Below are 13,436 nucleotides of genomic sequence, written 5' to 3'. Positions count from 1 at the left end.
CCATCAAAACTGCTTTCCTCGTGGCCCTATCATCTGCACACCGAGTTAGCGAGCTGCAGGCCTTGTCATCTAAGCTGCCCTACTTATCCATACATCCTAACAGGGTGGCGCTTTGCACGTGGGCTTCCTTTCCTCCAAAGGTGGTCACGCCTTTTCATGTAGGTCAATCTATCACTTTACCTACTTTCTATGCTCCACCTCACACCTCCAAGGATGAGGACCATCTCCATCATCTGGACCCCAAGCAAGCGTTGTCGTTCTACTGTGACTGCACACGAGAGTTCCAAGTGGCCGGCCAACTCTCCGTGGGGTATGTTGGAGCTAAAAATGGTCATGCTGTGCAGAAAAGGAGCATCTCCAGATGGGTTGTTCTCTGCATTCAAATCTGCTATGTCAAGTAGCAACCCCCTGAGAGCTTGCACGCTCATTCCACCAGAGCCAAAGCTGCAACCACTGTGTTAGCACACAGAGTTCCAGTCCTGGATATCTGCCAGGCAGAAATGTGGGCCTTCCTGCACACATTTACTAAAAGGTCCGTCGTGACATGCATTTTGCTCTTTACTCGTCTGAAATTGGTCTGCAGACCCACCTCTGGGGATGGTATTGCTTGGGTATCTATCATAAGGTAAGGAATCTGTGCAGCTGAAAGTCTCTATCAGGAAAACAGGTAACTGATGTTAGCACACCTGGATGGTGCCTATATAGGTGCCGTGGATGTCACATCTGGCGCATACGACACCAACGATCCACACAGAGCTGAATGACCATCTACTGGCACGCAGGGGTACTGCTCACGAAAAATCTTCCTGTTCCCTTCTGACGCCTGGGATAATTCTAATCACAACATGCACAACTGTTCAAGTGAAACTCATTCCCAAAAATTTAAGAATAAAGCAGAATATTCTGCATTGATTCAGTCAATAATAAGCGTTTTCAAAAAGGACAATAACCATTGTGTCTAATCTGCTATGTCAAGTAGCAACCCCCTGAGAGCTTGCACGCTCATTCCACCAGAGCCAAAGCTGCAAACACTGTGTTAGCACACAGAGTTCCAGTCCTGGATATCTGCCAGGCAGAAATGTGGGCCTTCCTGCACACATTTACTAAACATTACTGCCTCGACAGTTAGGTCCGTCGTGACATGCATTTTGCTCTTTACTCGTCTGAAATTGGTCTGCAGACCCACCTCTGGGGATGGTATTGCTTGGGTATCTATCATAAGGTAAGGAATCTGTGCAGCTGAAAGTCTCTATCAGGAAAACAGGTAACTGATGTTAGCACACCTGGATGGTGCCTATATAGGTGCTGTGGATGTCACATCTGGCGCATACAACGCCAACGATCCACACAGAGCTGAATGACTCCATCTACTGGCACGCAGGGGTACTGCTCACAATATTTTTTCCTGTTCCCTTCTGACGCCTGGGATAATTCTAATCACAACATGCACAACTGTTCAAGTGAAACTCATTCCCAAAAATGTAAGAATAAAGCAGAATATTCTGCATTGATTCAGTCAATAATAAGCTTTTTCAAAAAGGACAATAACCATTGTGTCTAACAAAATCACCAGGGATGCGGCAGCCAGTATTTAGTATACATTTCAAACACAGTATTTATTCATAATTTTCATCAAGAGGAAAAGATATGTATTTTTTTTATAAGGTAATAAAACAGGTGAAATAGTGGTAAGTACACCCGAAGTGAAACAAACCAAAACTAAAGCAAAAAGAAAGCCCAGTATTCTGAAGTAGTTGATATTTTGGTGAACAATCTTAGACAGCCACAATTATTCAAAGTATAAATGGTCACATGACCTGTTGCCCTATGTGAAAACACCACGAAGTTTGTCTGTTAGAGTGCTGACAGCGTTTCGGTCCTTCATAGGGATATCAGGGTCTCATCAGGAAATTAGATACCCTGGGGGATGGTTGCCCAAATAATAGGGACTCAGACCATAAAGTTTAAGTCAGCAGCAGAACAAGGGGGCACAGCTGGTACCCCAAGTACAGTTCCCTGGATCACCAGTATGTGGGGATGTATGAAGCTAAAATTACCTAGTTTTTCCTGCACCTATCATTTATTTGGTCTTTAGCAGTTATGTCTTGCTCATCCTCCTTTTGCAAACATATGTGTTTGAGGCCTCTGTGATTTCAGCAGCAAGGCCAGGGTTCAGCCTGATTGTCCCCTCTTGTCATTTCACATCTAGTGCTTGCTGGGATTGGTCAGGGTCTGTTACACTCGCCCTGTCAAGTTTCACCAGTTCAGTGTCTGATTCTAGTAGTGTGTGCTCTAGCTGCATTCAAACCCCCATGATTTAAGAGATGCGTTATCCCCTTGGGGCCATCTTATATGCTTCCCATTCAGTTGACCTGCTCTCTATAGTCTTATGATTATCCTGAAAGAAAATTTTTGTAGTCACTTGTGCAAGATAAAAGGTTGGTCTGTCAGTACTTCAGCCCTTAATTTCCAGAGTGGTATTTTAGGTCTAGCATAGCTATGTTAACAGAGAGTGATCAGAGGGAAATGTATTAAGCTAATTTAAATCATAGTCAGTGTTGATGCCTCAAGACATCTATTAAATCAAATAAAACATTCTAAAAACAGTAAAAACAATAAAAGAATTGTACAATAAAAATGGCTTAAAACCCACCGGACCCACCCACGGGCCACCTGCTCTGCTGTACACCGTCCTCAAGACTCTGTTTGACAGTACCTATAAAACGAGCAATTCCTACTGCTTCATCTAAAAAATGTATTTCAGACAGCAGCTCTATTACCTCCACCCTTTGTATCGTCATATATTTTAAAAACAAAGGTCTTAAAAACTTAATCTGGCTAGAGATGAAAAAGGCACAATCCACAAAGATGTGTAACAAGGAACATTTTACATTAAAGGGTCAAAGGCAAAAACCATTAGAATCATGAATATCATGGCTAGAGGATGAGTTAAAAGGGTTACAACCCACTCTCACCCTCAAAATGTCATTCCTCAAAGAAGGATCCAGTAAAAGTATGAGGTGATGAAAGACAGTGTCAAGGGTACTTAAAGAAAAGCTTACAGACGGTTTATTTACCAGGTACACCAAGTCAAGAGACTCAGCTGCCTTTGCCACAGACTCTTTCAGAGCTTGTTTACTGGGAAAGGGTGACCAAGTAGAGATTGTACCGTACTGTAAGTGCAAATTCTGTATTCCTTACTTCCCTTGCCCACCTTCTTTAACTACCTTGAATCTCATCCCAACAGCCTCTGGAGACTTTAGCCATCTCACAGTCCTCAAAGATCTTATTAAGAAATCTTAAAGCTCGAGAACGGCAACAAATTCCAGGGGGTTAGGTTCAATTCCCTCCTTATACTCTGGTGGTAGCAACAGGAGTCTCCTTAGAACCATCCCCACTATCTGGTACCACTCACAGGAGGAGTGAAGTGAGAAAACCTGAGCACCATATAGAAGGTGGATATTCTCCTTTTGTAAGCCTTTATTAAGGAGTTAAGAACCAACCCTCTATATTTCCAAATGAATCTAGCCAAGCAGCTAGCTTGAAACAGGGATAGATGCTTAGTATGGGAAAGATCGGAACAACGCGTCCGGAACCACGCCTGCGTTGTTCACGCAAGGGGAACAACGCTTGCCTGAACAATGCAGGCCTTTTCTCTGCCTTAACCATGCATGTGCTTAACAACGCACATGTGTGGTTAAGGCAGAGAAAAAGTAAGATCCATCTGAAGAGGCAGCGGTCAGGTAAGTGGGACTGGGGCAGGGTTGGGGGTAGTTTTTAGTGGTGGGCGGGGGGTGAAGGGGTTGGGGTGGTTAGGTTATTTTTTTTTTAAAGGGCGGGGATGGGGGGTCAGTACTATAGTTTTTAGGGCAGGGGTGGGGGGTTGGGGTTATTTTGTTTTTAGGGGTGGGGTGGGGGTAATTTTGTATTTAGGGCAGGTGTGGGGTTGGGTTTTTAGGGGCAGGGTGGAAGTCAGGGTAATTTTGTATTTGGGGGGTTGGGGAAATTATGTTTTTAGGGTGGGTGGGGGCGGGTTTTTAGGGGTGAGGGTTAGGGTAATTTTGTATTTAGGGTGGGTGGGGGTTGGGTTTTTAGGGGCAGGGGTGGGAGGGTTGGGGTAATTTTGTATTTAGGGTGGCTGGGGTGGCCGGTTATTAGGGGTGGGGGTGAGGGGGTCGGGGTAATTTTGTATTTAGGGTGGTGGCGGGTCTTTAGGGGTGGGGGGTCGGGGTACTTTTGTATTTAGGGCAGGTGGGGGGGTCGGGGTTTTTAGGGGCGGAGTGGGGGGTTGGGGTAATTTTGTATTCAGGGCAGGTAGGGGGTTGGGTTTTTAGGGGTGGGGTGGGGTTGGGGTAATTTTGTGTTCAGGGCAGGTGGGGGGTCGGGTTTTTAGGGGAGGGAGGGGGTTGGGGTAATTTTGTATTTAGGGCAGGTGGGGGTGGGTTATTAGTGGTGGGGGTGGTGGGTTCAGGGTAATTTTGTATTTAGGTCTGGGTGGGTTTTTAGGGGTGGGGTGGGGTAATTTTGTATTTAGGGCGGGTGGGGGGGTCGGGTTTTAGGGGCAGGGTGGGGGTTGGGGTAATTTTGTATTCAGGGCAGGCGGGGTTAGGTTTTTAGGGGTGGGGGTTGGAGGGGTTAGGTTAATTTTGTTTTTAGGGGTTGGGTAGTTTTATTTTTGGGGGTGGGGGTCGGTTTTAGGGCTCAGGGTGGGTGGGAGTAGTTTTTAAAGGTGGGGGGTCGGGTACTTCTATTTTTAGGGGTGGGAGGTTGGGGTAATTTTGTTTTTAGGGGTTGGGTAGTTTTATTTTTGGGGGTGGGGGTCGGTTTTAGGGCTCAGGGTGGGTGGGAGTAGTTTTTAAAGGTGGGGGGTCGGGGTACTTCTGTTTTTAGGGGCGGGGGTTGGGGTAATTTTGTTTTTAGGGGTTGGGTTGTTTTATATTTGGGGTGGGGATTGGTTTTAGGGCTCAGGGTGGGTAGGGGTATCAGGGTAGTTTTTAAAGGTAGGGGGTCGGGGTACTTCTGTTTTTATGGGCGGGGTGGGAGGATCGGGGTAATTTTTTTTAGGGACCATTCCCCTTTTTTTAGGATAGGTTTCACAATTGATCCTTTCCAGGATGGAGGGTGGATGGCAGTTGAGGCTATCCAACAGAACAGGAGGGAGTACACCCATGCCCACCAGCTGCTATTTGATTTAATTATCACTGCCGGGATGTTATCCGGACCTGCAGCTCTTGAGAGCTTTAATCCATCGATAACTGCCTTTATCTCCTTCACAGAAAACCAAATAGAAGGGAGCTCTTTTAACAGCTACACACAAGGGCCTGGCTAAAGAGGAAGAGGTACCATACAAAGCTTTCAAATATGCTGCCCATATGCCCAGAGATCATACAAACTAGAGTCCCCATTCAGGCCACTGGACTGGACTGGACTAGACTTCCCACTTCTTATAATAAAAGGATGCTTCTTTTGCTCTTTAATCAATTGTTTATATAGCAGCTTCAGCCTATGCAGTGCTTGGGGTGGGTAGCTTTCCGGGCTGAGCCTGGCTTGTTTAGCAGCCCGTCTCACAGGTGCTTCATTTCCTGACAGGCTGGGTCAAACCATCCCTTCTCTTTACCATGGGAATTCAGCTGTAATGCACGAGTTCTAACATTTGTAGCAATAAAGCCCAACACATTTGCCAAAATGTCCTTAAACCACGCTATTCTGTTATCCCACCACATAGTAAAAACCGCAGTATTTTCTGTTAGTCGGTGGGCAGCTAAAAGCTCTAGTTGGGCAGGGTCTAAATGGGTTGTCAGCCTCTGTGGATATGACGCCTCCAAGTGAAGTACCCTCTCTACCGCCACCGATTCATAAAGGCAAAGAACAGCCGACATAGCCCAGTGACCACTGCCCTCATACTTTGCCACTTTGAAGTCTATGATGAGACCAAAGTGCAAGACAAGAATACGTATGTAGTTGTTCTGGCCCTTTTGCAACTGCTGGCATATCATTTACAAAGTGGCCATTTAGGCGGACCAACCCTTTGTTGACCAACAATTGGCTATAAAGTTTTAGCCTCACGCTTAATAGAACCAGCTGGGAACAGGGCTGGAAGAATATTGTACTGACCCAGAACATCTTCCATCTGTGAGTCCACTTGAGTAGGGTAAAGACAAGCGTTAAAATCCCCAACCAAAATGACACTGACTTTTGGAAATTTTGCCATAATATCCTGAAAAGATTGGTTGTGGGCTTCCCTTCAGACCTTCATTCTTTGATACTCTTCTCTGTGAATATATACATTTATAAAAAAGGAAACACCTACACCCATTGTTACTCAGGCCAAGTTCGACCACAGAAAACCTCATACCACTAGACACGTTTGTTACCTGCAATGGTTTCCTTATTACCTTGGTAAATATTAAGGTTAGAACTCCAGAGGTAGCTCTACCTTTGCCTTGTCTCGACCCTTTGCTATTCAAAACCACAAAACTTTCTATGGCCTTATCCTCTTGCAACAAAGACTCCGGAAGGAAAGGTAGGGCTTCATTCTTTCTTCCAATATACCACTTTTTGAGAGTCGGCCCTAACCATGGATATTCAACTCAGGATTCTCAGGTTGGGAGAGGGATCCTCACTCTATGGGCCATTGGGTCTGTCAACCCCCCCCCCCCAGGTATCTGGGAGCTGCAAGAGAGGAGCAAACCTGTTACCCTGACCCCAGTCCAAAGCCTCGCTCTGTTCTAAAAATCTGTAATTCACTAGTACCACCCTCAGATTCTTCTGAATCTGTCTGTCTTACCACGGTCTCCGAAACCGTTGAATGTGGCCAGTCATAGGAGTGGGATGTGGACTTCTCCCACTGGTGGACAGCTAACCCAACCTGGGTAGTTAGGAAGGGGGGGGGGTAATTTTTGTTTTACAGGCGAGCAGAATAAGGTTTTTTCTAGGATTGAAAGCTAGCTTGTAAGCCTGCCTTGGCCAAGTCATCACCTACCTTAATTACTAACTGATCAATGCAAGGGGAGGTAAATTACACTTTAGATACTTCCCATCCTTGGTTCCCAATCTAGAACCCCACCGACATTAGATAATTTGAGGAAATATCTGAGAGTGAGGGAATTTGATGGCATATCTAGAGGATTTTTGAGAAATTTAGGGAGCGTAACATCCTTGCTTTTTTCCCCCAGGGAGTAATAGCCAGCAACAAGTCAGAAGAGCCCGGCACAAGGTTAAGTGCATTCTCTGTCCTAGTGGAGGGTGCATTACTAATCTTTTTAGAACCAGAGGACTTGGACGTCTTTCCTCTGGAGGAAACTGGAGACATTTTACGTGGGCTAGCACAGCAATTTTTGCATCCCGCATACAGTGGGCTATAGATGCTACAGCGCCACTCCACCGTAAGGTGGGGCTTAAACGTTGTACTTGCCTGGGAACCCCCTTGGTCAGGGGTATAGATCGTACTTTCATTCCAGGATGCTAATCTTTACCTACACTTGGATTATGGGGTCTTGCTCTTCTTCTCATATCTTTGGGTCTGTGAGAAAGGTAATAGCTAGAGGAAAACTTAAGGGGACCAAAAAGATATTTGCTTTTCCTAACTAACATTGGGCATTTAGAGACAAAAACCGAAGAATTCGATGCTGATGGAGCACCAGTTTCTTCTGGTAGGGTTGTCCTGCGACCTCCTAAGGTTCCATGAGGAAGAACATTAGGACCCAATACCTTATTTGCATCAATCAAGCTATTGCTGGCATTATGACATTCGGACAAAATATCTTTTGAAAATTTTGACTGATCCACATGGTTTGAACCTATATTCACCAAGATCTTTAAAATGCCATAAAGAGTCTTTTGCATGAGCAGCATTATGTCCAACAAAGATGAAGAGCTGGTCTGCTGGATACAAACAGACCCGGCCAAAGAGTCAAGGGTTGCGTTGGTGGCCGCATCCAAGGGGCCCTTGTTTAACTGAGAAACGCTCAGATCTAAAAGAGAAGAAAGAATTTTGGACCGGGCATCCTCACACCTCCCCGGCATCGGAGGGGATAAAGAAATGTTAAGATGGAGTGAGGAAGATATATATTGTCAATATTTAGGGTGTACACATTATCCAGACAAGTATCAAGACCATCTAGAAAGCAATACATTATAATGTACCTGCCTTTCAGGTCTTCCGGGTCGTCATACTGTTTAAAGGGAACACCTGCGGCTACCTACGTCAGTACTCCCCTACCATAAATCAAATAATTGACAAGGAACATGTGCCTCCTCCATTTGTTTCTCAGCTTATCGACTTCAGCAAAGTAGGTATGTTTCTTGGAGTAGTGACTTGAATATTGTTTCACCTAGTGCCCGAATACACTCTGTATCTCTTTAGGAATCCATTAATGCCCCATACATTCTATGTTACTAGCATTCTTTGCATTCAGGCTTTTTTGCACGTGGAGCAAAATTCCCCGGATCTTTGTCATATGTCAATATCACTTAAATCTATTTATGAGCCTTTTGTATTAACATACATAGAAATGCTACCTTGTGTTAATTCTTTGTAGCAAGACAGTTTTGTAAATTATGTATATGTAATTCTATAAGTATATATGCCATGATTTTATTTAATGCAGATAATTGTTCACAAGGTCGCATTGTATGCAACAAAATAGGATCTTGCAGCGAATAATCAGCCCGGCGGCAGGATTAGGTCTCTATAAAATTCCGCTTTGTAACCATACTAGAACATGGCATGTCATTCTCTGACTGAGCCTCCACATGTGCAGAAATCATCACTTACTCCTCTACCCTGTTTCTGCAAATCCTCAGGGAAGCCGGATAACAAGTGATTATGAAACAATTCAGAGGTTCTTGAGTTATAATTTTGTAGCTACTGGAAGTCTTTTAGCAGTGAGCACGTTTCCAGAGATCATGACTTCTAAAGCAGATCTCCTGGCTCCACCCTGGCAATGAATATGAACAATTTTCACGGAGAGCCACAATCCCAAGGAGATACTCGAGGCATTTAGCTTAGGCATGACAGCACACTTTTATAGACATGATCTTTCAGAGCTCCTCTCTCTTGACAGGTCTCCTGAAACCCCTGGGTGTAGGTGTGCTGACTATGATCACACATGTGAGGACGAACATTTCGCCACCAGCACCTTCGAGATGTCGGTATGCCCGTGGGGAGGGGAGCGTGGGCTAGGGGTAAAGGCAGCCCAATAAAAAAAAAAAAAATGCAGTCACAGTGGGGCAAACACCGGCGTCGAGAGTGTGTGAGTGTTTGCCCCGCAGTGGCCTTGTCCATGTACTAGGGAGAGGAGGTGCGTTTGATGGATTTCTCTAAGAATATCTGAACTGAGGAAAATGTCCCGACAGTGACTTGAGCATATGTCTTGAAGTCATTTACCGAACCCTCCAGGCAGAGAATGCCATCCCTAAAAGAATGAAGTATGCAGCAAATATAACCTCACTTGCCTATGAATAAATATGAGCCAATTTTCATGGGAACGCTGCAATACTAAAAGGCTTAGACTCATTTTCTGCGAGATCCTCAGGGGGGTCATTAGGCATAATATATGCGACTGCTAAGTTCAAATGGCGCGAAAAAAACCTGCTAATTACAGTGATACCTCTGCGACTGCAGAGTGCAGTAACATAATCCCCGAAAAACGCTGAAACAATTACTCTGTTCTTTTGCCCAGGTCATCCCAATATTTAAATTGAGGAAATTCATCAGTGACTTTTCAAAGCGAGCTGCATAAAGCTGTTACCGCTTGGCAGGAAGCGCAGAGATGGGTCGTTGAGTGCCAGGTATAATAATTGCTGAACTCGAATATTGATGCAATTAAAAGAAAATAAATATGCCAATAAACTTGAACCTCCTGTAAAATCAGCGTCTGAATGTAATGCGTAGGATACAAGAGATATATCTGGATGCCAGATGCTATCAATCTAGAAATATTTACAATGGTGAAGGGGGACCACCAAGTTGAAGTTGGTGGTACCTGCGATTCTTTCGCAACCGCATTCCCAGTCACAAAACAATCATAGATGGCCCTGCGAGTTGCTATTAGGAAGGGACGCACTTGGCACGCTCCTTCCTAATAGCAAGTTGCAGTCCTTAGTTTGCGAGTCAGTAACAGGTTACCAACTCGCAAAATAGGGATGGTACATGGCAAAAAGCCTTTAGGCAGTTGCAAACGGTCCTGGTAAAAGAGCTTGATACATCTGTCCCATAGACTCTTGATCCATGTAGTGTGCACATCACATAATAATGGCCAGCATGCTCCTATTAATGTACTACAGGCCAGGAATGAATGACAAGTGAACTGAAAAGTAACTGAGAAATACACTGCAAATGCAAATTAAATTCCTGTGTGCCAAAGCAAACAGTTATTTTTCTACTGGTGAGGACAATCATTAGCAGTGGTGTTTTTTTCTGGCTGAATTCTGCTTGCATAAGCTTATGATATAATTTACATAATTTCTGTTGGATGTAAACCAACGGAGAACACCTCATTGCCCTTGGATGTCTAAACTATAGAGAATTACAATACATTGTAATGCATACAAACTTTATTCAGTACAGAGTTAAATGAGCCCACTAGCTACAGAACGATATAATAACAAACAGTGATCACAATTACAAATATCCAGTTGATATCTATTTGGGTCAGGTTTTATATCAATTTATATTGCGACATTCAGTATTGTCTACCCATGCAGCCTATGAAAAATCCCCAGGGTGAAAAGTGTTGGTTATGGTTTATTTGGCCGCGGTGAATTTTGCAGTTGTACTGATGTAAAAGCTGACTTAAAGAGAAGACTAAGGGGCTCATACAAAGTTTGGAGAATGGAATATCCCATCATAAATGAGCCAGATGCCCAGTCTGCTAAACTCATGGCTACCCCACTCTATATTCTGTCGGCAGTGCCATCATGTTTCCGGCAGCACAGCCAACACTGGGTCTGCCAGCAGAAACCTTTCATCAGCATCCCAATGGCAAAAAGGCTGTCCCCCCTTTTTAGGACATATGTTCTGACATATTAGTTTACTGTTTGGCACTGCCTGGTAAAGTCTAATGGTCCTGAACAGAAAACCAAAGAAGTTATCCCACCACACTGCAAGAAAACTCCCAGCTTTTCAGGGGTAATTTCTTTTTTGTTTTTCAATAACAACCTTCCATTCCCTCATGGTACTGCTCAGCAAAGCTTTAGGGGCATATTTATACTTCGTTTGCGCCGAATTTGCGTTGTTTTTTTGACGCAAATTCGGCGCAAAACTAACGCCATATTTATACTTTGGCGTTAGACGCGTCTAGCGCCAAAGTATGGGCAAATAGCGTCATTTTTTTGCGTGAACGCCTTCCTTGCGTTAATGAGATGCAAGGAAGGCGTTCCCGTCTAAAAAAATGACGGCGACGCAAATGCGTCGTATTTATACTCCCGGGCAAAAACCACGCCCGGGAGTGGGCGGGGCAAAAACCCCCGCATTTGCGCCACTTTTTAACGCCTGGGTCAGGGTAGGCGTTAAGGGGCCTGTGGGCTCAAAATGAGCCCACAGGTGCCCTCCCCTGCCCCCAGGGACCCCCCCTGCCACCCTTGCCCACCCCAGGAGGACACCCAAGGATGGAGGGACCCATCCCAGGGACATTCAGGTAAGTTCAGGTAAGTATAAACACATTTTTTTTATTTTTTTTTGGGTGGCATAGGGGGGCCTTATTTGTGCCCCCCTACATGCCACTATGCCCAATGGCCATGCCCAGGGGACATAAGTCCCCTGGGCATGGCCATTGGGCAAGGGGGCATGACTCCTGTCTTTACTAAGACAGGAGTCATTTAAATGGCGTCTGGGCGTCGTAAAAAATGGCGCAAATCGGGTTGAGGCGATTTTTTTGCCTCAACCTGACTTGCCCCATTTTAAGACGCTCTAACGCCATTTTCCCCAACGCCGGCGCTGCCTGGTCTACGTGGTTTTTTTCCACGCACACCAGGCAGCGCCGGTCTGCTAGCGCCGGCTAACGCCATTCCATAAATACGGCGCCCGCATGGCGCTTCAGAATGGCGTTAGACGGCGCTAACTTTTTTTACACTAAACTGCGTTAGCGCAGTTTAGCGTCAAAAAGTATAAATATGGGCCTTAGTGCCTTCAATGGAGCCATTGTAGTGGAGGCTGTGCTGAAACCACAGCGATGTCTGCGTCCCTGGCGGAGATCTATAAGCATGGGTGTGGGTCTTCTTCCAGTGCAGTAGAGTATGTCTCTGCTGCACTCATGAGCTGACAGACTGACTGCCAAGCTCGAAATGAGTGCCCAAGTGTCAACTGCATTTTTTTTTGTCATAACCAAAGTTTGGCTATGGTGTCTTCAGTTGCCTTGCAGATCTTAAGCTACACAAGTTACCATGACCAGGATTGCATATAGCATCTACTTTGGAGCAATCCAGTCCAGAAAATCTGCCTTATTATGTCCTCTAGAAACAAGGGAATCATTTTAATAGTATTATCCCACACCCTTACCTGAAGCAACAAATGGGAGTTGCGCCACTATCATATTTAGTAATAATTCCGTCCTATGGAACACTTCATACAGGTGTCACTTAAGTAACTGGTGTTACTAATGCACATATATATGGCCCTCAATTTCCACCCTCATAAAAACGGAGTGATGAGTTGGCCTTTCCAAGTGACAAACTTGCGATCTTCAAACCACAGAAGAGGTCAGTGTTGAGTATATAATTCACTGCACAGTCTTGCTGGCTGCCATGCTTTGAATAATGTTGCTATCAACATGACAAGGTCAGACAGTCTGCTGCTTTCTCCAGCTAGCCGGGAGCACCTACTCAGCATGTCCAAGTCCAAGCAGCTTTGGTTCTAGACTGGTAGCCAGATTCACAGAAAACAGATATCTGCACCCGAAGAAATCCAGCTTTGCAGTCTAAGTTTTTGAAATTCAAAACGTTTCCACCTAGGACACCTAGAAACTTGCAAAAGGCGCAGGTTTCCAGCATCGGCATAACACAACCGCAGGCCTGGCCGCCCCTGCGGCGCAGGTGCCCACCCCTACACTCCACCCCTCAATTCTTCAGGGTTTCTCCATTCAGCCAAAGTCCAAGCCATACCTGTGAGCTATGGAAAATGCAGGGGCCCCTCATCACATATTTCCGGGGAGGGGCATCATTTTGGGTTACGTCACTGGTTTCCAAGCTTACTGCTGGGAAGCTATTATGTATTCCAATTTGCTTAAATATAGGAACTCATTTTCCAATGTGCTGTTGAGCATAAAGGATACGCTCAAAAATTTTCAAATATTATATTGTTTCTTTCTTCTCTGTAAGGATATTTTCTACGTAGTGAAATCACTTCCTCTATATTCCACTATTTTTAAGTCTGGAATAGGTCAGAGAAACGTTTGTGAATACTGGTACGTTTATGGATATTAACAAACTTTCAGCCA

The 13,436-nt window shown here is 44.9% G+C and overlaps 1 protein-coding gene and 1 long non-coding RNA gene across 3 annotated transcripts in view; one reads left to right on the top strand and one right to left on the bottom strand.

The window, feature by feature from the left end:
- The window catches only part of HGFAC (HGF activator), a 600,748-nt gene that overhangs the window by 156,045 nt on the left and 431,267 nt on the right, over positions 1 to 13,436 (top strand). The window lies entirely within an intron of this gene.
- The window catches only part of LOC138249525 (uncharacterized), a 456,612-nt gene that overhangs the window by 120,332 nt on the left and 322,844 nt on the right, over positions 1 to 13,436 (bottom strand). The gene's annotated exons all lie outside the window — the stretch shown is intronic.

This window comes from Pleurodeles waltl, chromosome 1_2 (genome assembly GCF_031143425.1).
Source record: "Pleurodeles waltl isolate 20211129_DDA chromosome 1_2, aPleWal1.hap1.20221129, whole genome shotgun sequence".
Lineage (NCBI taxonomy): Eukaryota > Metazoa > Chordata > Amphibia > Caudata > Salamandridae > Pleurodeles > Pleurodeles waltl.
Note: the sequence above shows the minus strand (reverse complement) of the source record. Positions and strands in the feature narration are given on the sequence as shown.